A 22,861-nucleotide genomic window follows, 5' to 3' on the forward strand; every position below is an offset into this window, starting at 1 on the left:
CTCAAAGCTTTCAATTTTTTGAAACAATGGATTAACATCATCTTTCAATGCATCTCCACTCCAAAAATCTCACTTCTCATCAATGGTATCCTAGAAGGATTCTTTAGTATATCAAGGGGGCTCAAACAGGGTGATCCTATCTCCCCTTTCCTCTTTATCATCTTGGCAGAATCCTTTGGAAGAGCAATCAAATATGTGCAACTTCAAGACAAAATTAAAGGAGTAAAGGTCACCAAAAATGTGGAAAATACCATGCACCGACAATTCGTTGATGATACTATTTTAGCCGGAGTAAGTACTAAGAAAGAGGTTGATCATATCAAAACAATTCTAAATAATTATACAAAAGCATCTAGACAAATAATCAATGCAAAAAAATCAAAAATATTTTTCTTAAATATTTACTCCAACAGACAGAGAAGACTATATATGCAACAAACTAGGATTTAAAAAGGGTACCTTCCCTTTCAAATACCTAGGAATTTACTTAGATAAAGGAAATGAAAACAACCAAGGATGGGAACAAACCTTGGAAAAAATAGATAACCAGATAGAAGCATGGAAATGGAATTGGCTGACTAGGGTTGGGAAATCAACAAAAATCAAAATTGTTTTATTAGCTCTACCAATTTATCAACTCTCATGCTCACAACTACCTAAGAACATAAATCTAAAAATTGAAAGAAATTAAGAAACTTCTTTTAGAATGGCCTAGAAGACAAAAAGAAGGCAGCATAGATCAACTAGGAAAAAATATGTAGGCCTAAAGAAGCAGGAGGATTAGGCATCAAAAACCTAGAATGGCAAAACGAAGCATTAGGAGCAAAACAAGTATGGAGAATGTATCAAGAACAAGATAGTAAATGGGCCAAAATCTTATATAATAAATAATTTAATGTATCCGATTGGACCTCCATATTCAAAACTAGAAAGCCCCCTAAGGGCTCTGCAGCATGAAATTTCCTAATGAAGTGTTAGCCACTTATAATCAAATTCTTGACATGGGATATAGGGAGAGGGGATAAAGCATTGTTCTGGGAAGATTCTTGGAATGGAAACCCCCCCTAGAACAATCAAAGGTATCCTTTAATGCCATAACTCTTTTAAAGACAACATGGGGATCAAAAGTGAAAGACTAGATTCAAGTAATCCATTTTGATGAAGAAACCACTTGGGAATGGAAATCCTTTGCCAATTGTGCACTTAACTTGGTAGACCAAGTAAGATTAGGAAACATCCTAAAAAATTGTCAGATCTCAATTAAAAATAGAGAGGATAAACTTATTTGGGTAGCTTCAAAGGATGAGATTTATAAAGTCAGAAAAGGCTATAATCAAATTATCAGCTCTTAAAGGTGGGAACAAATAAACATCCCATTAAATATATGTTGGGACCCAGCAGGGCTTCCTAAAGCAAGCATTTTTCTATGGGCGGCTATCCAAAAGAGAATCCTAACAGTAGATAGAATACAAAAAATGGGATTTGAAGGTCCATCAAGATGTATGCTTTGTAAAGAAAATTCAAAAATAGTAGAGCACCTTCTATATCGATGCAAATATGCATAGTAATGTTGGATGTGGCTCAAAGCTAAACTAATTTGGATAGACCCCCTACCAGGAAAATGGCACGAACATTTGATTTGATGGCCAAAAGATTCGACCAAGAAAGTATATGGAAAACTCTAGCATATCACTCTAGCAATATTATCCTACGAAATATGGAAAGAAAGAAATAGATGTATTTTTCACGATCAAGAACTTAACTATCAATCACTTTGTATCAAAATCGAGGCCGCTATAACAGAAGGAATGAATAGTGACCTAAGGAAAAACTCAAAAGAAGAAGGATTGTTCTTAGAATGGGATGCAGAGATTAAAAAACTTTGGCCACACCTTATTAACCTACCTCTCACATATAAAAAGAAAAATAGTATAGTTAGAAAAGAATGTAAATGAGATTCTCCACCGATTGGATGGAAGAAACTGAATTTTGATGGGGCCTCAAGAGGCAACCCAGGAAAGGCAGGAATAGGGTGTATAATTAGGGAAGAAACAAGGAACTAGTCAGTAAAAAGAGCAAAGCCACTAGACATAACAACAAATAACATGGCTGAACTGGAAGCAGTAGAAGAAGGCCTGAAAATTTGTATTAACCTTAGCATTAAAAAAATTATAATTGAATGAGACTCCCAAATAATATTAAATGCACTTAGGAAAGGGAAAATGCCAAACTGGATATTAAATTCTAGATTAGAAGCAACTTTAAAACTTTTCGAAGAATTTGAAATAGTAAGATTTTTGCATATTTGTAGAGAAGGAAATTCGGAAGCAAATAGCCTAGCAAACAAAGGTATAGATGGAGAAAATAAGCTATTATTTAATTATAGCTTAGATCAAGGAAATCATTCTTAGATTTTATTAAAGTTTCCCATCAAACTTTCCTTGTGGGGTTATGATTTTCCTAACAACCGCATATTTGGGCTCTCGTATCTGAGCATGATGTCAATCTTTTAACAAGTATCTCTTTAATTATGAAATCAAGCGAGGTAATCTTATGAATATAGGGAGATGGCATCATCGATCTTAGTTCTAGACTCTTCCCCTCGAGATCTATAATAACGTGGGTCTAGGTCTCGGCTTTCCTACCCTTCCTTATAGCTATGTCTCTGTTTGAACTTCTCCCCATGGATACTAATATATGTTTGTATCATGCCCACAAAAATCAAACTATGGCTTTCTGTGGCCCTGTCAAACCAAAGAGATGGAATAGGATTTGTAGGCTGATAGATGATATGAGTCGTGGTGTAGTTAGTAGGGCATTAGGGGAAGGGGTTTATAATTACAAATATTCATAGTGAACAAACAATGACGTCTTGGGTTTATGGGTAGGATGTCTTGCTAGGGCTGGTGTAGAGAAGGGGGATATTGTTAGACTGTGCCACAATTTGTTTGATTCAAGCTAGTTGCTAGGTCTAGAGATTGTTGTGGCCAACATAGATGCTAAGCTTAAAATTCCTCTGCCAAAAGCTTATATGGAGCTTGAAATAAGTAGCCCTGAACTCAAAAGAATTCCAAAGCACTCGTGCTTGGTCATTAGAGACAACATTCTCTTTTATAGAGGATGGCCAAGGATGGAAGTGAGCATTCAATTCCTACTGAGATGGAGAGGAATCATAGAGGACCCTGGTAGAGAATGGCTAATGAATTATCTTCAGGCTTTTGATGTCGAACTTGGAAGATGTGGAGTTTTGCCTCCCTAATTATGAAAAATCTAGCAGAGGAAGGACTGCTTATGAATTTCTATCAGGTTCAAAGGCCAAAAACCTCCATGAAGCCTCTGAAATCATCATGGTTTACAAAAAGCAATATTGAGGATTCTTGCCTGGTCCTAGGGTCAATTTTGTTGGTCAACATAGATCGATTCTTAGTCAAGAGTATAGCGCCTCTATGTTATGGTTAAGGATGTTTAGTTTTAACCACGCTGAATTTTCCCTAAGCAACGAATATTTCTTAATTTGTATGATGTATGACTGCATTTTTCTAAGTAGTCATTATAGTTTTCTTTTTCTAGTTTATTACCGGTACTCTTCTTTTCCCCTTGTTAGCATTTTCAATGTATAAAGCCTTAGATAAGTCTTAGATGCATTTTCCTTGGCAGTATATTACTTGTTTGAAGTTTAGTAGATATTTTCTTGTTGTGATCTACATAGGCAGCCAAGATAGTTCTTTTTGAGTAAACAAGGCTGGTAAGGTTGTTTTGTATAAATCTAACTATATTAATATAAAATCCTTATTTAGTTTTATCTTGTCTCAAAATTGATTAAGTCTAGTTTGGCTCTTAGCCAGTTTGGCCTTTGTTAGTCTGCATTCTATCATTTATTCTTATATCTTGTTATTCTTCACACATATACCCTAAATCAAAATTATAAGGTTCAATATTGACACGAGTAGACAAGATTCGTTAAACATACAAAAAGATATCAGAGTTAATATGGAATATGGGCAACATTATATTAAAACTAACAATAGTATAACTATTATTAGTAAGAAAACTCATCAAAAATGTTATGATTTTCACCCTTTCTTCTCTACATTTAAATATATCAATCAATCTAGACTTAATCTTTTATTTATTTGATCATGTTCAATTTTAGGAGAACGATTCTTGGCAACAACTCAGGTCACTCCTTTTACAATAGAAGATTACACATCGGTCGGATCTTAAGTTGTTTATTCCTTTGTGGATTATATTGCTATGGTCTTTGTTTTTATTTTAATCATGGATTAACAATTAACAATGTTTGGTGGTTAGCTTGTCGTGTTTTGTTGAAATCAGGGCTCTTATTCAAAAAACTCAAGGCTACATTCCTCAGAGCTCTGATGGATTTCCATCACTAAAATTATCAAAGTATAAATATATGCAGAAGTTATGAAAATTATTTGATCAATTTCTTATTGGGGTATGCCCCTTTTACTTTTGTATAATAAAGGACTTTGGTCCCGGGCTAGACTGGAGGTTTTCTTTCCTACCAGTGCCTGTCAGAACGAAGACTATTGTAAATATTTATTATTTCATTAATATAATACAAGGCTTAGGTCATTTACTGATCAATTTTTTTAAAAAATTTATATAGTCCTAAAATATTAGCACCCAAAATAGGATGCTCTTTTAAGCTCTATTTTGGTGATTTGAAGATCTGGTGTTCATTATGCTTGATCTTAGCAATTTGATTTCTCCTTTTTCCACTATCCTGACACCCAATTTGAATTTGGGATAAATAGCTTAGCTACAATTTTTTTTGAAACATTCTATACCTAAGATTATAATATTTCAAATATTTTATTCCAACACTTTTTGGCCCAAATTTGGCTAGGAGCTATATGTTGGAGCGTTAGTGGGACTTACATCCCATGGTTAGCTTTACTTATTTTTTAATTTTAAAATGATGGATGAACTATATGAACACAATATCTCTCCTCATTTTGGTAATCCATCTATTTTTATGCAATCAACCTATCAAGTGCAAACTAGAGATAAATAACAATCAAACATTTAGGTAATTGGATTCAAGATTTGAAGGCACAAATCCAAAGTCTAGTTTTTCTAATTTATTCAAGTCAATTCTAATATAATATTCCCCATTGAATGAAATTTCTCTCCTATGGTGTCCAAGTAGAGGATATCTCAATCAAGAAAGCATATCCTTCCTTGCACTTGCATTCATCTCTCCTTCATTTCAATTAATTATCAAGCAAATAGGAGTGACATTCATAGATTCAATCATTTATGAGGGCACAATTGGTTCCTTGTAATGTCCCTAATTAAGATAGGAGTGACATTCATAAATTCAATCATTTATGAGGGCACAATTGGTTCCTTGTAATGTCCCTAATTAAGATATTATTGAATATTGGACAATTTGTATGATTCCTCATGTTTACAGTTCCATCTATTCTCTATGATTTGCTATGTAATGGAGAATATGAATCATGTTCCCAAGTATAATGTTTCTTCTATGACAATGGTGTGAGTGGCTTCTATTGTTTCTTGAAGGCCTTAATGAAATTTGTATTAACATCACTAATGCGTCTCGTTAATATGATGGTTTCTATTTTATATATCGAATGCTATTTATGCATACCTATGTTGGAAATTATTGATTCATAATTAATGGTTGTCTTGTGTAATAGCCAAGAGGAAAACCTCACATAAAAAATAATTGTAGTAAGTCTGAATTCTTTACTCGCTGGTTTGAAGGATTAGATCTATTCACTGATAAACCAATTCCCTATTGAGTGGGTATGCACCTTGGCATCTGAAAAGATGATCTCTTAGCAGATCGTGACTCACAAATTATTTAATTATTTCACTTATTAATTACTAATATTGATGCTCGTGTATTCATCTTTGTTTCTGATGGGATAAAATTGATGTTATAGTGGCCAAACTCCACACGTAAACATGCCCACATCAAATGAATTACATCTGCTGCATGATTGATAGACTTCACTTTAGAACCATGCTCAACCCTATCAAAATCATCGAAGAAACTTTATCAGTCACTGACACTATGATTCTTCTATTCTGCTCGGATTGGTATTTTTGTTATTCCTGTATGTTGATGTCTTCTTTAAGCTTCTCGATATCTGTACTTTGGGTACTACCAGTATGCTTTCAATTTCTATATCAGTATTCTGTTTGTTGTGTATATTACACTTATGAGTTTTGGGTATGCTGGAAATTCGATACCCTCCTTTGGTGATATGGGCGTTTCTTTAATACTCAATAACATTACTGCTTAAAACTAGAATATGCTCATGTATGATCATTCTTCAAATCTAGCATTGGTTTCTTTCATCATTGATTGTGTGTCTTCTGATCACTTATATTATTTCCTATCCGATGCTTTGGCTTTCTTGACTTGTGCCTACATCTTGGTAGTTTTTATGTTGCTTTCCTATTTAGTTCTTTTTTTCCCCTCTGATTTATATATTATAGAATGATGAATAAGAGTCCATTATTAAATCTCTAATTCATGTTTGCTACAGGCTATTTTTTGGATTGATTATGATTGGTTGGATTTATAGTTTGCAGAGTCATATGCAGACTTGGAGTGGTGTTGCCCCCTCAGATTGAACTTGTTCTTTGTCTAAATATGGAATTATAGAATATATGAAAGGACACAACTGTATGATATCATTTATTTAATTATTACTATTAGTAATAATATATCTAATTTATATAGTTATTATTTGTCATATATATGTTTAATAATTAGTTCTATCAAACTGATTATAATAATACTTGTGTCAAGTTTATTTGTACCATTTAGCATTCTTTTATTATATTTAATTATAATCATATATCATAGATAATATGGTTGTATTGATTAATCTATATTATATGTTACTAATTTTCTTATTATATTTATAATATAGAATAATAAATTATATTTATAATTTTCTATTGTTTATTCTATTATTAATTTATTATATATCATATATATGAATTATATTATTGTATTCATCATATTATTATATTATAATCATATAATATATGATATTAAATTATTATAATGTTTATAATAATAACTAATAATATAATTTATTATTATATATTCTATTATTAATTTATTTACTATAAAATAAATATAGGGACATGACATTCCTATTCTACATTTGAAGGTTAAATCCTTGAGACCAAGTACATTCAAACATCTTCAAGTATGAGTGATACCTACATCCATCCATGAGGGTTTAAGCAAGGTGAATCAAACATTCACCTTTACATAATCTCCTTTATGAAATTCTTTTAAGTTTGTGGTTCATCCCTGAGCATGGGTTTGACCAATGAAAACCCCCTTTACGTAATCTTTCCTCCATTTTTTTGTGTGTAGGAGCATTTTATAAACCTTTCAATTTTTTCAAGTACATAAAAAAGAATAAGAAGAATCCCAAATGTTTTAGTCAAGAGTGCCAAGTACAAAACGCCTGAAATATTTTGTACACCTAGGTATAAAATGTTTGAAACACTCTATACAACTAAGCAAAAAATGGATGAAACATGATTTACCCTAGAACTTCATCCCAAAATAAAATCACAAGTTAGTATAATAATCTGGACCCCAATTCAACTCATTTTTTATTTTTGGCAGTTTGTTAGTTTTGTCAATGTTCATCTATTTTGTCATTTACATGTGTCTTTACTCTTTTCATTTTCAAATTACATGTTTAGTGAAGGATCATTGACTCATTCAATATTTAGGCCCTCACTTGCGCCTATTAGGATGTCTTCCTTATGAGTGTACAAGTTTGAAAGGGAATAATCAACCCCTTTGTCTTTTCTCCCATTTTCTTCATGTACATCTTTGGTGAACTCAACTTATTGTTATTCCTATTTTTATTTTTGTTGGTTAGATATTATTTATGTGCATATTATTCTTCTAGGTTCAATATTTAGTACATTATATGATTTAGATCTTTATTTTTTATTTGATGGTTATATGTTCTTTTCATTACATTGTTCTTATTTGATGAATATTTGTATATCTCTAGTTATCTCATTAGATGCTTAAATATTTGCATAGCTCTAGATGTTCCATTCATTACATTGTTCTTAGTTGGCTCATTATCTTATGGGATCCTTATGGCTTGATCTAGGCACAATGTCTAGCTTTGCATCTTGTTTTAATGATTCAAGATGAAGTTATATTATGATCAGTATGATCCTATATTGGCTTTTATGTTCTAAAAACAGAGGTGGGGAGACTTAGCTTGTGATAAAGATTCACAACAAATGATACTAAATGGCATATTGTTCTAGAAGTTGTTATACATATGGCCAACCCTCTTGTGTGATCACATGACATGATGTATCTAGTATTCGAGGGTTTCTAATGGATTTGGGTTTTGACCTATATGTTTGTGATATGTTTCCTTTATCTTAGGGTTTATGATTAGATAAGCCAACCTGTGGCTAATGATTTTGTATATGAGTAGTGTAGATGTTTTTTTATTTTAGTAAGAAGAATTAGAAAAATAGTTGTTAGAAAAGAAAGATCTGAGAGATATGGGAAGCAATTGAAGCACTAATTAGGTCTATAGAAGTTGTACTAGTTTTGAGGGATGATCAATTGCAAGCATTTAATGAGGAAAGACAATTTATTTGACATGTTAGCAATTGTATATTGATAATGGTGATGTAATTTTTTTATTTTCAGACCAACTTGATGTTAATATATTATTTTTCTTTCGTCAGTGTTCCTTATTTCTTGTTTGTTTGGATATTTCTACTATGACATCTCTTGTTGCAAGGATTTGACTTCTCCTTTGAATATTACATGTCCTTGATGGACCTCCCTCCTTTTAGAAGGTGAGTCTCCATTTACTTTTCTTTAAATTAGTAAAATTTTAATGAATAGAAAAACTATCATACATTATAATCTAGATTTCATTTATAATATTTATAATTCATTGACTAAAAAAATGTTCAAGTATTCTCAAAATTTAATTGGAATGTATCTTTCTTTAAACTTTTAAAGAAAAACTATAAAAATGAGGGATGCGAGAAAGTAGAAAAGAAATTTAAGGACTAGTTCAAAGATAAATTTTCAAATGGATGAATTAAAAATTAATTAATTAATTGGAAGGATTCCATATCACTAACTATACTATTATCTTTTTTATCATAGAAGTGAAAAATGTTGTAAGCAATTTAGTCCATGAAAGGGACCTTCAAAATTGATGTCTTACAAGGGTGAACCCACAATAGTGGGTTACACTTTTTTGGAGGAAAAAAATCCTCTAAAGATGCACACCCACAAATTTTTATATGGGGACTTTTGATAGAAAGCACCCAACAAGTTTCGATTGAAACTTGTTTACTTTCAATCGAAACTAATAAAATAATAAGTTTCAATTGAAACTGATTATTTTACTAGTTTCGATCGAAACTAGCATAATAGTTTTGATCAAAACTAGTAAAGTAATTTTGATCAAAACTATTATGACCCAACTAGGGTTTAAAATCCCTACACCACCAACCCCTCCCATCATTTTCACAATGCTCTTCAAGAGTTTTGATCAAAACTATAGAGCCCAATGGCATCCAACTCACCAACCATTGAATCAGGTAGGAAATTCAATTTTTTCAACCTTATGTAAAAAAAAATTTACATTTTATATATGCTTTTAGTATTTGTTATTGTATATATACGTCTATTGTGTGTGTGTGTGTATATATATATATATGTATTATAGATCTACATATACACACACACATATGATATGTGTATATGCATATATATGTGTATACACATATATATGTATATACATATATATGATATGTGTAAATGCACATATATGAGTACACACACACACACACACATGTGCGTATACACACACACACACACACACATATGTGTGTGTGTATGTGTATATACATGCACATATATATTTTTATATATACATGTATATTGTGCATGTATACATAGTCTCTAATTTTTAATGTTTATGTACTTATTTTTATGTATGCACATGTTACATTTATATTTAATTTTTAAATTAATGTGTGTGTGTGTGTGTGTGTTTACATGCATATACATATAAATTATATATGCTTATGTGTCCATATATTTGAGTATGCATATATACACATGTATACATGTGCATGTGCATGTATGTCAAACACATTATGTATGTATGTGTGAATATATATATCATGCACATGTGTACATATATACATGTCCATATATATCATACATGTGTATATGTGTACACACATGTTTGAATACATATACACACACACACATATCTGTGTGTGTGTGTGTGTGTGTGTGTGTGTGTGTGTGCATGTTTATTTTAAATATTAAGTACACACACACACACACACACACACACACACACACACACACATATGTACACAAGCATGTGATATATATGCATTTATTTATATACACACATGTGATATATATGTGTGTGTGTAATGTATATTTATCATGCATTTTTTTCTTGGAAATTTTAAAAACTGAATGTATGTACACACAATTTTTTAATATACTTGACCTAAATTATACAACTTAAACTCAAAACTTTGAATGATAACCCTAGATTAACAACTCACAATTGGAACCTTATTTATAATTAACTTGTGTAGTAAAACCCCTTAAAATAAATTATTTATGCACCTCTTACTACCCCTTAAACATTGTATTGAACTATAACAAATAACATGACCCTAGGTCCATAGGACCCCTTTAAATGTATGCATATATGAACTAGAGACCACAACACTTGTAATATAGAAATTCATGTCATGGATTGATGTTCGATTTTGATATTCTCCCCCTAATCCATCATTTTAGGATTTTTTTCAACATTTTCATATAGATTTCAATGTTAAATTAAAGATTCTCCTAGTTTAATGAACATCCTAAATTATGACCCCTCTACATGCATGTATGAACTATCTACATGACCTAGTTTAGAAAATTATGATGGATAAAGGTTTGATTTTAGGTTATCCCATTTTTAGACATCTTATTAGGACCCCTTACATTATTATGATCTAGCCCGATACATGTTTAGTTGTATATTATCTCTTTAAGTCATCCTATTAATCTATCCCTTCAAGTATACATGCTCACGTATAAAGTTGAGATCAATGTGCCTAGTTTAGAAATTATGATCTAGATTGATTTTATATTCTCCCCTTAAGTCATCATCTTAGTCCATTGCTTTCAACATTTTCATATAGATTTCAATGTTCGATTATAGATTCTCCTAGGTTAATGAAAATTCTAAATTAGGACTCCTTTAAACACATATTTATGAACTAAATACAAGGAGCATATAGAAAACTATGATAGATAGAATGATAGAAGATACATGAGATTTTGGGGACCTAAGCAGTTGAAATTTGATATATGTGTCATGTAAGACCATATATATACAACTGTCCAAAATTTGTACTAATCATAAATGTTAGGACCTATTATGTATTTGAGCCTCCTTATGACCTACTATGTATGCTAGTCCACCCATGGTACTACTTAATCAACGATTATGACCCCATAGAACCCATTAATATATCTACCTCTTCTACCCTTTTTATCCCACCATAAAGTTTTCTTGGACCCTAACTTAGCACACAAAATATATCTTAAGACCATTAACATATTTTTAGTATGCATTAGTACTCCTTAATATGAATAAGGACTTATAAGTATACGTTTAGATCCCTTTATATATGCATCAGGACCACTTATTACCCATAATGTATCATAAGGAGTCCAAAGATTCATTGATGGGTCATATGACCCAAGTTAGGACATTTGTTATACATTAAGACACATGAGGACTAGCCACATATTAGAAGGGGTTCTAATGGGTCATGGGACCATTTATGACCCTTATAACTCAACTTTTAATGTATTAAGACAATCCCTTAGTAAGGCTCTTTAGTATCCTACCTTTAAGATCCTAAAATTGAACTCTAACAAATAACATGACCCTAGGTCCCTAGCGTAAACATCTAAATCTGATCACATAAATTCATAATCAAATTTAGTCATCTTCTAAAGCATATTTTAAATAAATATTAAATATTAAATTATTTTAGCGCTATCCCCTAGTTAATTAATTTAATTAATTAATTATAGCCTAATTAATAAATTAGTAGACAATCAATATTCTAATTTACTAATAAAATTCCCCTTCCTCTATTAAATTAAATAAATGCAAAACTCATTTAATTTAATCTCTAAAACCCCTCTTTATTTAATTTATTTAATTAATCAAATCTCTACACCCAGAAACTCATCATCTAAACTAGCAATTACCCAAAGTCAACTTGTGCACTGATAATTCTCTTTTAATTAAATTATTCATTTATTTAATTAAATCACATGCACCAATAATTCCTTTTTTAATTAAATATTTCATTTATTTAATTAAATCTCATGCACCAATAATTTCTCTTTTAATTAAATTATTTATATATTTAATTAAATCTCATGCACAAATAATTCCTCTTTTAATTAAATAATTCATGCATTTAATTAAATTCCATGCACCAATAATTCCTCTTTTAATTAAATAATTTATTTAATTAATTAAGATCACCCACCTACCTTTTTTCTAACAAATCCATCCACCTCACACATCCTCCTGTCAATTGAACCACCTCACCCACCCTAACTAAAACACACCACCTCCTCATCTATGTCTAAAATCCCTCTCCAAATCTTGCAAAAATTAAGGCATGATGTATTCCCTCTTACTCAAGCCCAAGTACACTCTCATGTTACATCTCCCTCATCCACCTCTAAACACATAAGTCCATCTCCTCTACCTATCTTAGTTAACTCAAGCCTATCTCACACCTCACTCAATTTATTGATCCACCTTTTGATTAGAATTATTATACCATTTTGAGAGCTAATAACTTTCAAAGTGTTATTTAGTAATATTCATATTTCCATGCATCCATCCACAATCATCCATTGTTAAAGCATCAAGCATATAATTGAGCACACATCCATAATGACAACCATATCTACACATCAAGGAAGGTGCAGAGGTAAAAGGTTTTCATATTTTGTTATTTGATTTCCTTTTTGGTCAATCTATTTGTTTGCTTCTTATTCTTTTCGACAGGTAATGGGCTGAAGCCTAGATTAATTATTATTATTTGTTTGAGATGAATTATTATGTGTTAAACTCAAGTGGATTTGAACCCAAGACCTCTCCATTGAGAGGCTCACAAGTTACCATTGTGTTATAGACTCTTGCCTTGTTTGCTTTGTTATCAGTATGTGAATGCTTAGTTTATTCTTTGTATTCTTAGGACACTAATTTTATCACATACATTTTGGCACGCCTAGTGGGACCCCACAAATGGGTCATTTTGCTATCCAAGATTCATTCTTCTTTGTTAAAAGACTAATGGATTATCTAACATTTTTGTGTTTTTGTGGTTCCCTTGTATAGTTTCTTAGGTTTCTCAGGTCAAGGTTGATATCAAGAGCCTACGATATAAAATTCAAAGTTTCGGGATCAAATTTCAATAATTTATATTTTTTCATGATTTTTCATAAAAGAGAAAATATAAGAAGTAGATAATAAATTTTGTTTTTGGGTTTTTGTTGATGTCCATAGCCTATAGTAAAAAATTCAGAATTTTTGGTCAATTTTTGATAATTTATTATTTTCTCATGATTTTTCATAAAAAGCATTAGTTTGTGAGAAAATTAAAGAATTGGATGATGATTTTTTGTAGGTTGTTGATGTTTGCAGCCTACAGTAAAAATCAAAATTTTAGATTAATTTGGAATAATTTATATTTTTCATGTTTTTTCATCAAAACATTATTTTGTGAGCAAATAAAAGAATTGGACAATGAATTTTTTTTGTAGGTTGTTGTTGTTGATGATGTGCATAGGCTACAGTAAAACATTCATGCTTTTTGAGTAATTTGTGATATTTTATATTTTTTGTATGAGTTTTCATTAAAACCATTTTGGAGCAACTGAAATAATTGGATGCTTAAATTTATTTTGTAGGTTGATATTGATGTCTGTAGCCTATAGTAAGAAAATTAGAGTTTAAAGATCAATTTCTGTCAAATTATAAATTATTCATGATTTTTCATTAAAAAATTATTTTGGGAGAAAATTAAAGAATTGACTAATGAAATTTATTTACAAGTTGATGTTGATGTTGGAAGCATACAGTAAAAAATTTAGTTTTTTTGGATTAGTATTTAGCAATTTATAGTTTTTTCGTGATTTTCTTTAAAAAAATCTTTATGAAGGAAATAAAGGCATTGACTAATGAATTTTGTTTTGCACGATGCAAATGTTGTTAGGATTTAGATCTAAATAAGTCTTTGAGGGTTAAATTTTTAAATCTTAAGATTTAACTCACATTTCATTTTGGGTACTAAAAAGAACAATGCATGCTCTCACATACACACAATCTTGAATGATTAAGAGAATGAACCAAACAAAGAATTTTTCAATTTGGGTATAAAATGAAGTCACATAATCTTGAATGCATAAAGTTTCAAAAAAAAATTGCAAATTGCACACTTCAATTTGGGCTTTAAAATGAATCCACAATTCTTGAATGACTAAGGTTAACATGCTCTTATTCCCTTCTCTTTCTAGCTTTCATGGTTTGATTTATTAAGTTAACCCCTTTGAATGATTTCTTAAGTTGATGATCAATTTACTAAGTTTACCACATGTATTTTCAAGTTGGAAAAGTGAATATTGCATCTCAATCACATGTGTCTTCTATCATAGATAGCCAACTTAAAATCTTCAATTTGGAAAGAAGAAAAAATTCGGTGTGTTTATAGGAGTGTTTCTACTACAACACTTATGTGGGCTCATTTGATTTCTTGCATTTTAGAATCTAGTTAATTAAGAGAAATGTGTATCAAAAGGTTGTTAGCAAGATCATCCGCAACAACCCTAGGAGCACTTCTAGAGAGACATGTCCATTGGGAAGTGTCACCTCATTGAAGAACAACCTTACACTAGTAAATTCCCTAGATAGTATAGAAACAAAGTGCTGAAAAAAATTATTGCTTTATATCCACACAAGTTTGGGCAATGTTTTTCTGATGGTAGTCTAAGGTAGGAGAATTTTCCTATGATTTCAGCATGGTTAAAATAGACTCTTAAGTGGGTCATGTGTGTAACAACCATTTGGGAGGACTCCACAGATCTAATTATGAACCAACTTAGTAGCTACATTTTTAGCCATATTCTAAAAATCCAATTTGACCTTAGGGATAAATTATTTATAAAGTGCTTGCTTTGTGATTCGACCTCATGAAAACATCTGTTGAACATACACAGTGCTCGATTCTGTTTTCCACAAATCCTTTTCCTGAAAATATTGCGTACTTGTCTCTCTCAAAGTTTCTATGTCCTTTGAGATATTTTTTATTCACATATCTTATTTATTGTTATTAAATTTATCTTTGGGTACTGATAGGTTGTTATCAAGTTTTTTCACAACAAACCTAGGATTATTTTGGTTAAAATTATAAAATTGTATCATTTCTTTATATGTTTGAAAGATTACTTATCATATTTATTATTGTGATTATTTATTTATGCACATTGAATTAAAGTGCTCATGTATGACTAAATAAAGCCCAAGTTTACAAAGGTCAAGCTTAAACCATCCTTAGCATATAGAGAAAGAGAGTCGGCATGCCCAAAACTAGCACCTTCCAATCCTAAACTTGTGAAGGAACTACAAATTGAGAAAAAAGGAGTCAAAACAACATTAAAAATAGAGTGGGATAACAAAGTCAATAATTTAATCCTTAGGAAAGGATTAAATCATAGGCTTATTGACCATTCATCTATCAATCATCATGATTCCTTTTAGCCTCATCACACATCATGCACTTTTTTTACTGAGAGCTTTATCATTAAGTACTAAAAGGTTGTTAGCCAATCCATTTGCAACAACCCTATGATTTTTTCTAGAGAAAGTGATTATTCAACCAAAGCTAAGGTATACTTACTATAGTCACTACCTGATCTAAAAAAATTTATACAGAGAAAGTAAAAAAAATTGAGTCTTCATGTTAAAATGATCCAAACCCAAGTTCAAAAGAGTTAAGCTTTAGCTACCCTAAGTATACAAAGAAATAGAATCTGAACACAAGAAACAACACCCAATCCAAGAATTACCAAATTAGACCAAATTGGGAGAGAAGACATTGAAAGAGAATTACAAGTAGAATGGGAGTGCAAGATTGATAGACTGAGAGCCCACCCTAGAGTTAATTACACCCTTATCAAGATCACAACTTATGACTATTATGATTAGGTCCAGCTTCTTCCTCACACACTTTGCACTTTGTTTACCCTAGAGTCCTTTCTTAAATCTATCATATATCTTATCCTCTTCAACATTGTTAGTTTCATCATTCCTTACAAGTGCATCCAGAATCCTTGCCCAATTACATCTTGATTAACATCCTTTATCACATCCTCTCTTTGGTGTCATCATCCTATCGGCCATATATCTTATATCTCACATCCACATAGCACTCCTACTATCCCTTGGCTAACACACTTGTCCAATGTAGTTTATATCATAATTTGTTTCCCTCATCACCTTGATCAAAAGGTTGGGCTCCACAATTGATTATCTACCATCATCCTATGACTACCATGAAAATCACATTATATCCACCTTTGATACCAAGAGAATCCTCACAGTCCTATAGGCATCACATCTTTAGACTAATCCTCCAACATATGACTATCTTCCAACATTGGTCACCACCTTTAGCCTCTTAGAAAATCTGTGAATTTTAAAAAGATCCTATTCTTTGTCTCACAAATTACATCCACTATCACAATGTCTCTACATGCTATGTCTAGGTTATAGTGTTATTTCATGCCACCAACCACATGTCTCAATAAAATTGACAAAAAAATAAATTGCTACATATCCTCTCAGCACAAGAACTAATGCATGTCTCCATCCTAGGAAAATAGTAAATATATAGGATCCAACATTTCAAGATCCATAACCCAACACCAAAAACATCATGACTTCACAACACAGATTTTGTGATAGAGATATTTATGGGTTTCCCTGGGAATGCATCATTTATTCGTGCCATCATTGTGAAGCATAAAGATACCATCAAGGCACATTTTCAAAGAGAATACATTGGAGGTTTTGAATTTGGGTGAATGCCACCATCTATCACTATCATAGATCCCACTCTATCTTATTCCAATGATGATGATATTCTTGTTCACCATGATTCATATGTTGAAAGCATTAGAAATACTGCTCCACACATCCTCCAAATTAGCCCATTATGTCTCCATGGAATACCCACTAGTAGTCCTTATCCTACCTTTGACAAGGAAAATCCATTTATACATTCATCCACACCTCCTTCCTATATCACACCCATTTATCCCCCGCATCCATCATTTATGTCTCCATCTTCCTCCATAGTCATGTTGCAATCTCCACTTTTCCAGTCTAGATCCACCACCTTCATATCCTCCAACCCATGTTCCAAACCCTCAACTCAATCCTAGTTATGCAATGCATCAACCTATCTCATCTTCTCTTTCCAATCCAATTCCATTCATTCTATCCTTCATAACTCCTCTACCTTGTATTAGTCTACCATATTCAATTCCATCCTATATAACAAAAAAACCCCTTCTAGAAACAATCTACACCTCTAAACCCACTTCATATTCCATACCCCAATCTATCACACCTGCTCCACTAGAAAGAAAACTACCCATCACCAGTAACCTAGTAATGCCTCCTCTCAGAGATAGCCAAACCTTTCCACCACCACAACACCAAAAAACAAGGGTAAACCCTTATGTGTACTATCTAGCCATGCCATCTCATATGTCCATTTATAAACCTCCATTCATTCAGCCAAGCCTACAAAATGCCACCCAACCTTTATGTAACTTTCCACCATATACTTTTGCCAATCCGCCATCTCAAAATATAACACCCAAGTCTCAAAGGAATTTTACAAGGAATCTAATAGGAATTGCGTCTCCTAAGTTTGAGTAGTCATTTCATCTAATCCCATCACATGAAGTTAGTGATAAATCCTTTCCATCTCCCATGATCATAATTCCCCTACCATCTTCTATAGATGTCATCCCTCTTTCATCCACCCCACTTATAGATATCATTCCATCTCCTACCATCATTGAATCCCTCCACTTCCTATCCACATCTCCTCCTCCTAATATTATCTAAACCCCATCTAATAAACCTCATGATTACATCCTTCATCTACCCATCAACATCAAAGAAACTTCCATCCTCCCATTAAAATCATCTAAATAATTCACTCATATGTATCCTATCACATCATCTACTCCCAAAAAATCCTATCAACATCTTGTCCAAAAGCATGTTCAAATATCCATTATCATAAATTACAATCCTCCCATTCTACCTACTCAATCTCAAGATCCTCCCATCCCACGTATTCCCCTACATGGTCCATTTTTAACATCTACTCCATCTAAGATCAGTCACCATCTCCTCCATATCAAGATCCTACCCTTTCATCTATCACTCCACTTCAACATCTTATTATTTCATTCATCCCTCCAAGTCAATATCCATTTCCATCCACCCATTCAAAGAAAGATAATCAAGCCCCATCCCCTCTACTTCATGATCATACATCTCCTATAATTTATGATAATAGATCTATAGAAGAAATAATAACTATCATGCCCAAAACTTCTACTCCTCCAACTACTAATGGACTCACATCTTGTATTCCAAATAATCAACATCATATTAATAAATAAATAAAAGTTTATCTCTAGATGTTGGTATCCCTTATATCCCTTTACAGTCCCAATTCCTTCCATCTTCACACGAAATTTCCCATCTATCTCATTCCACATCTACTTTGGGCCTTTATCCTACTACTTCTTTCCAGCCCTCCATTTTTGGTCTCTATATCCCTTAGCTAAATCCTTCACCATTTCCATCCATTTTGGGTCCTTATATACCTAATCCAAATCTTTTATCCCCTCCATCTATTTTGGGTCCTACTCCTTCCTCACTTCCATCTATTTTAGGTCCTTTTCCTTCATTCCTTCCATCCATTTTGGGAAATAACATGCATCCATATCATGTATTCCAACCCATCACTCTATCCCCTCAAATCGAAAAGCTAGATAATCAAATGTGCTCATCCTTGAATTCCTTCCAACCTTAAACCTCTATCATTCCATCCATAATCTCTCCATATCCTCCATGCTCTTATTCCCATACCATGGCTAATGGAAGAAAATTGGATGCTAAAATAAAAAAGCATAAATCCAAAAATCCAAGTATCAACATGTCCCATCTCAAATGCATGTTCAATAAGAGAAACATCTAATCCAAAAGAAAGAAAAAATTAAAAGGCCACATAGGCCCAAAATGGATAAGTCAAAAATCATGTAGATACCCAAGATACTCATAAAATAAATGCATCTCAAAGAAAATTTTTAATTGGCATTCATTTTTTTAGCTCAAAAATCCTCATCCATTCATAATTTATCCAAATCTCCATATACAACCCCCTGTCCACCTAATTCATTCTTAGTCCTTGTGCTTTTTATCCTACATTGCCAATCCTCAATCTTTCAACTTTACTTTTGGTCCTTATATTCCTCCTACTCCATTTTCTCCTTACTTTCACTCAACATTATCTTTCCCACTACTTCATCACACTTTAGGGTGTGCACCAATGATGGTCTTTTGCATTCACCCATAAGTCTTACATCTTCCCATCCATTATTTGCCAACTCCCACCCACCATTCTACTCATTTAATCCAATCATTTCCATGCTTCCTTATCCACCCATCCTACCAACATCTATGAGTTCAAATCCAACAATAAAAAATAGAGAGATAGAGAGATAGAGAGAATAGAAAAGCACAAAATTAAGCATCTAATGGTGAAAATGTGGCAATTCAAGTGCCTTGGATAGGTTACTTGGTGAAAACCTTGCAATAGGTGCCATGTGTACTTAGACTGTTCTATTATCTATCAAATCCCCATAGGATATCTCCATCCACTTACCCATATCCCCAAGGTGTTCTAAAATCACACGATCAAAATACTTGGACCAAACATTATACTTGTAGAAAATCCAAAAATATTGCACTCTATCATGATCCATATGTATTATAGCTCCCCCATGTACAACATCATCCTAGATTTTGACATGTCTTATAAATAGATCCAAATGTAACATATCTCATGTACTCTATCAACAACTCTATCATGCTATCCTTCACCCTCAAAATATGTGCTATACAAATATATCTCGTATAATCCTCACCATCCCCTATACATGGAACCAACATATTCTCATTATCCCTTGTAAATAGCTCTTGTATACTGTCATCTTTGTAAATATCTTAGTCAGTTTCATTACATACACTTCCCCATATTAGTCACCAATCATCAACTCATCAATTGTCAGTCCTTAGTCATTATCGTTAGTTAGTCCCATCATACATAGCCCAATCTTATGTCATCTCATGATAGATTATGTCCTTTAGCTCTTACTGCTTCGGGTTTCAAGATGTCATGATGTGAGATCTCATGTCACTAAATTGTTATCCTTAGAATTTCCAATTTCTATTGAATCTATGTGTTAGGTGCTATTGATAAGTCTTTGTAGGATACATCTTTCCTCTCATTAGACTTGGGTTTGTCAATATCGAGTCCTACCAATCTCTTTAACACATAGTTATTCTTTGTCAATTTACTATTTCTTTTGATGTTGGATTTCAATTTTAGTTCTTGATTATATTTTTTCATAAATTTGGTTATCCCCTCCTCAAGGTCACCATGGTCATTCATATCATGGTGTATTGTGAATGTGGAAATTAGAGCACAAAGTCTTGATTGACCTTTCATCAATCCTATCATACATAGCCTGGTCTCATGTCAGTTCACATCAGATCAGGTCCTTTAGTTCTCACTAATCCATTCTTCAAAAAGTCCTTATGCGCAATCCTCTATCACTATAGTTTTTTCCTTAGAAATTTTGGTTTCTTTTTTAGTCTAGGTGCTAGGTGCTACTAATAAGTCTTTGCAGGATACATCTTTCCTCTCATCAGTCTTGGTCCTATTAGTATTGATTCCTACCAATCTCTTTAGAACACAATTCTTCTTTGTCGATTTACTCTTTCTTTCGATGTTGGATTTCAATGTTGGTCCTTGATTATCTTTTCTAAGAAATTTGGTTATCCCCTCCTCAAGGTCACCATGGTCATACATATCATGGTGTATTACAAATATGGAAATTAGAGCACAAAGTCTTGATTAGTCTTTCATTAGTCCCATGATACATAGTCGGGTATCATGTTAGTTCACGTTAGATCAAGTCCTTTAGTTCTCACTACTCCATTCTTCAAAAAGTCCTTATGTGAAATCCTCTATCACTAAAGTGTTTTCCTTAGAATTTGTGGCTTCTTTTTTAGTCTAGGTGCTAGGTGCTACTGATAATTCCTTTCAGGATATATCTTTCCTCTTGTGAGAATTGGGTCCATCAATATGAAGTCCTATCAATCTCTTTAGCACACAATTATGCTTTGTTGATTTACTCTTTTTTTTTTAATTTTGGATTTCAGTTTTGGTTCTTGATTATCTTTTCTATGCAATTTGGTTATCCCCTCCTCAAGGACACCATGATCATTGGTATCATTGTGTATTATGAATGGAGCAATCGAATCACAAAGTCTTGATCATTCTTTCATAAGTCCCATCATACATAGTCCAAACTCATGTCCATTGGGTCCTTTAGTTCTCATTGCTCCATGCTTCAAAAAGTCATTATGCACAATCCTTTGTCACTAAATTGTTATCCTTATAATTTCTAGGTTTTTTTTTGAGTCTAGGTGCTAGGTGTTATCGATAAGTCCTTGTAGGATATATCTTTCCTCTCATCAAACTTGGGTCCATTAGTATTGAGTCCTACCAATCTCTCTAGCACACGAATTTTTTTTTTTGATAATTTACTCTTTCTTTCAATGTTGGATTTCAATTTTGGTTCTTGATTATCTTGTTCAAGAAATTTGGTTATCCCTCCTCAACATCACCACAATCATTCATATCATGGTGCACTACAGATGGGGCAATCAAAGAGAAAATGTCTTGAGTAGTCTTTCATTTTTTCTTTTCTCCCCATAAGTCAATCAGGTATAACCCTTGCATATCCAAATGTATGACCATTTATAATTACATGGAACACTTGGGAAATATTGCTTATTTGTGATTTATCTAGTATCATTTCCACTTTGATTCCCATCGAGTTCATGTGTGATCATGGGGCACTCCTTGTGTATTTGTTTTGAGTCATTCCTATGTAAAAATGATAACAAGGCCTTGATGTTCTTGGTAACCTTGGCCATTCACCAATATTGCTCTATTAAATTAAGTGCTCAACTACATGGTGATTCTCCTCATGGAGACTCCCATGCTTAAAGCTTCAAATGAATTCCATCTCATCCCCCCATTTCACAACAAGGAAATAACAAAAAGAGTCATTTGTTATCCTTATCAAAATCAACTTATTAGTATCTATCCTACATCCTTATCCTATCTTTAAACCTATCCAAAAATCCCAGAAAAATTCTACAAAGTTTCAAAAAATACCACCCATTCATCCACACATCCTAAGGGTTCAATTTTAAAATTGAAATACCTCATTTATCCCTCATGTCCTCCATCCTATCTCACAAATTTGTCTAATTTGTACAACTAATCTCCCCTTGTCTCATACTCCCATAGTGAGAGTATGAGCCACTTTTAA

The 22,861-nt window shown here is 32.4% G+C and overlaps 1 pseudogene; it reads right to left on the minus strand.

Moving 5' to 3' along the window:
- Nucleotides 1-22,861, minus strand: part of LOC149561406 ((S)-8-oxocitronellyl enol synthase ISY1 pseudogene) — a 44,180-nt pseudogene that overhangs the window by 19,064 nt on the left and 2,255 nt on the right.

Source organism: Cupressus sempervirens, chromosome 4, assembly GCF_028749045.1.
Source record: "Cupressus sempervirens isolate cs-2001-9-10 chromosome 4, ASM2874904v1, whole genome shotgun sequence".
NCBI classification, from domain to species: domain Eukaryota; kingdom Viridiplantae; phylum Streptophyta; class Pinopsida; order Cupressales; family Cupressaceae; genus Cupressus; species Cupressus sempervirens.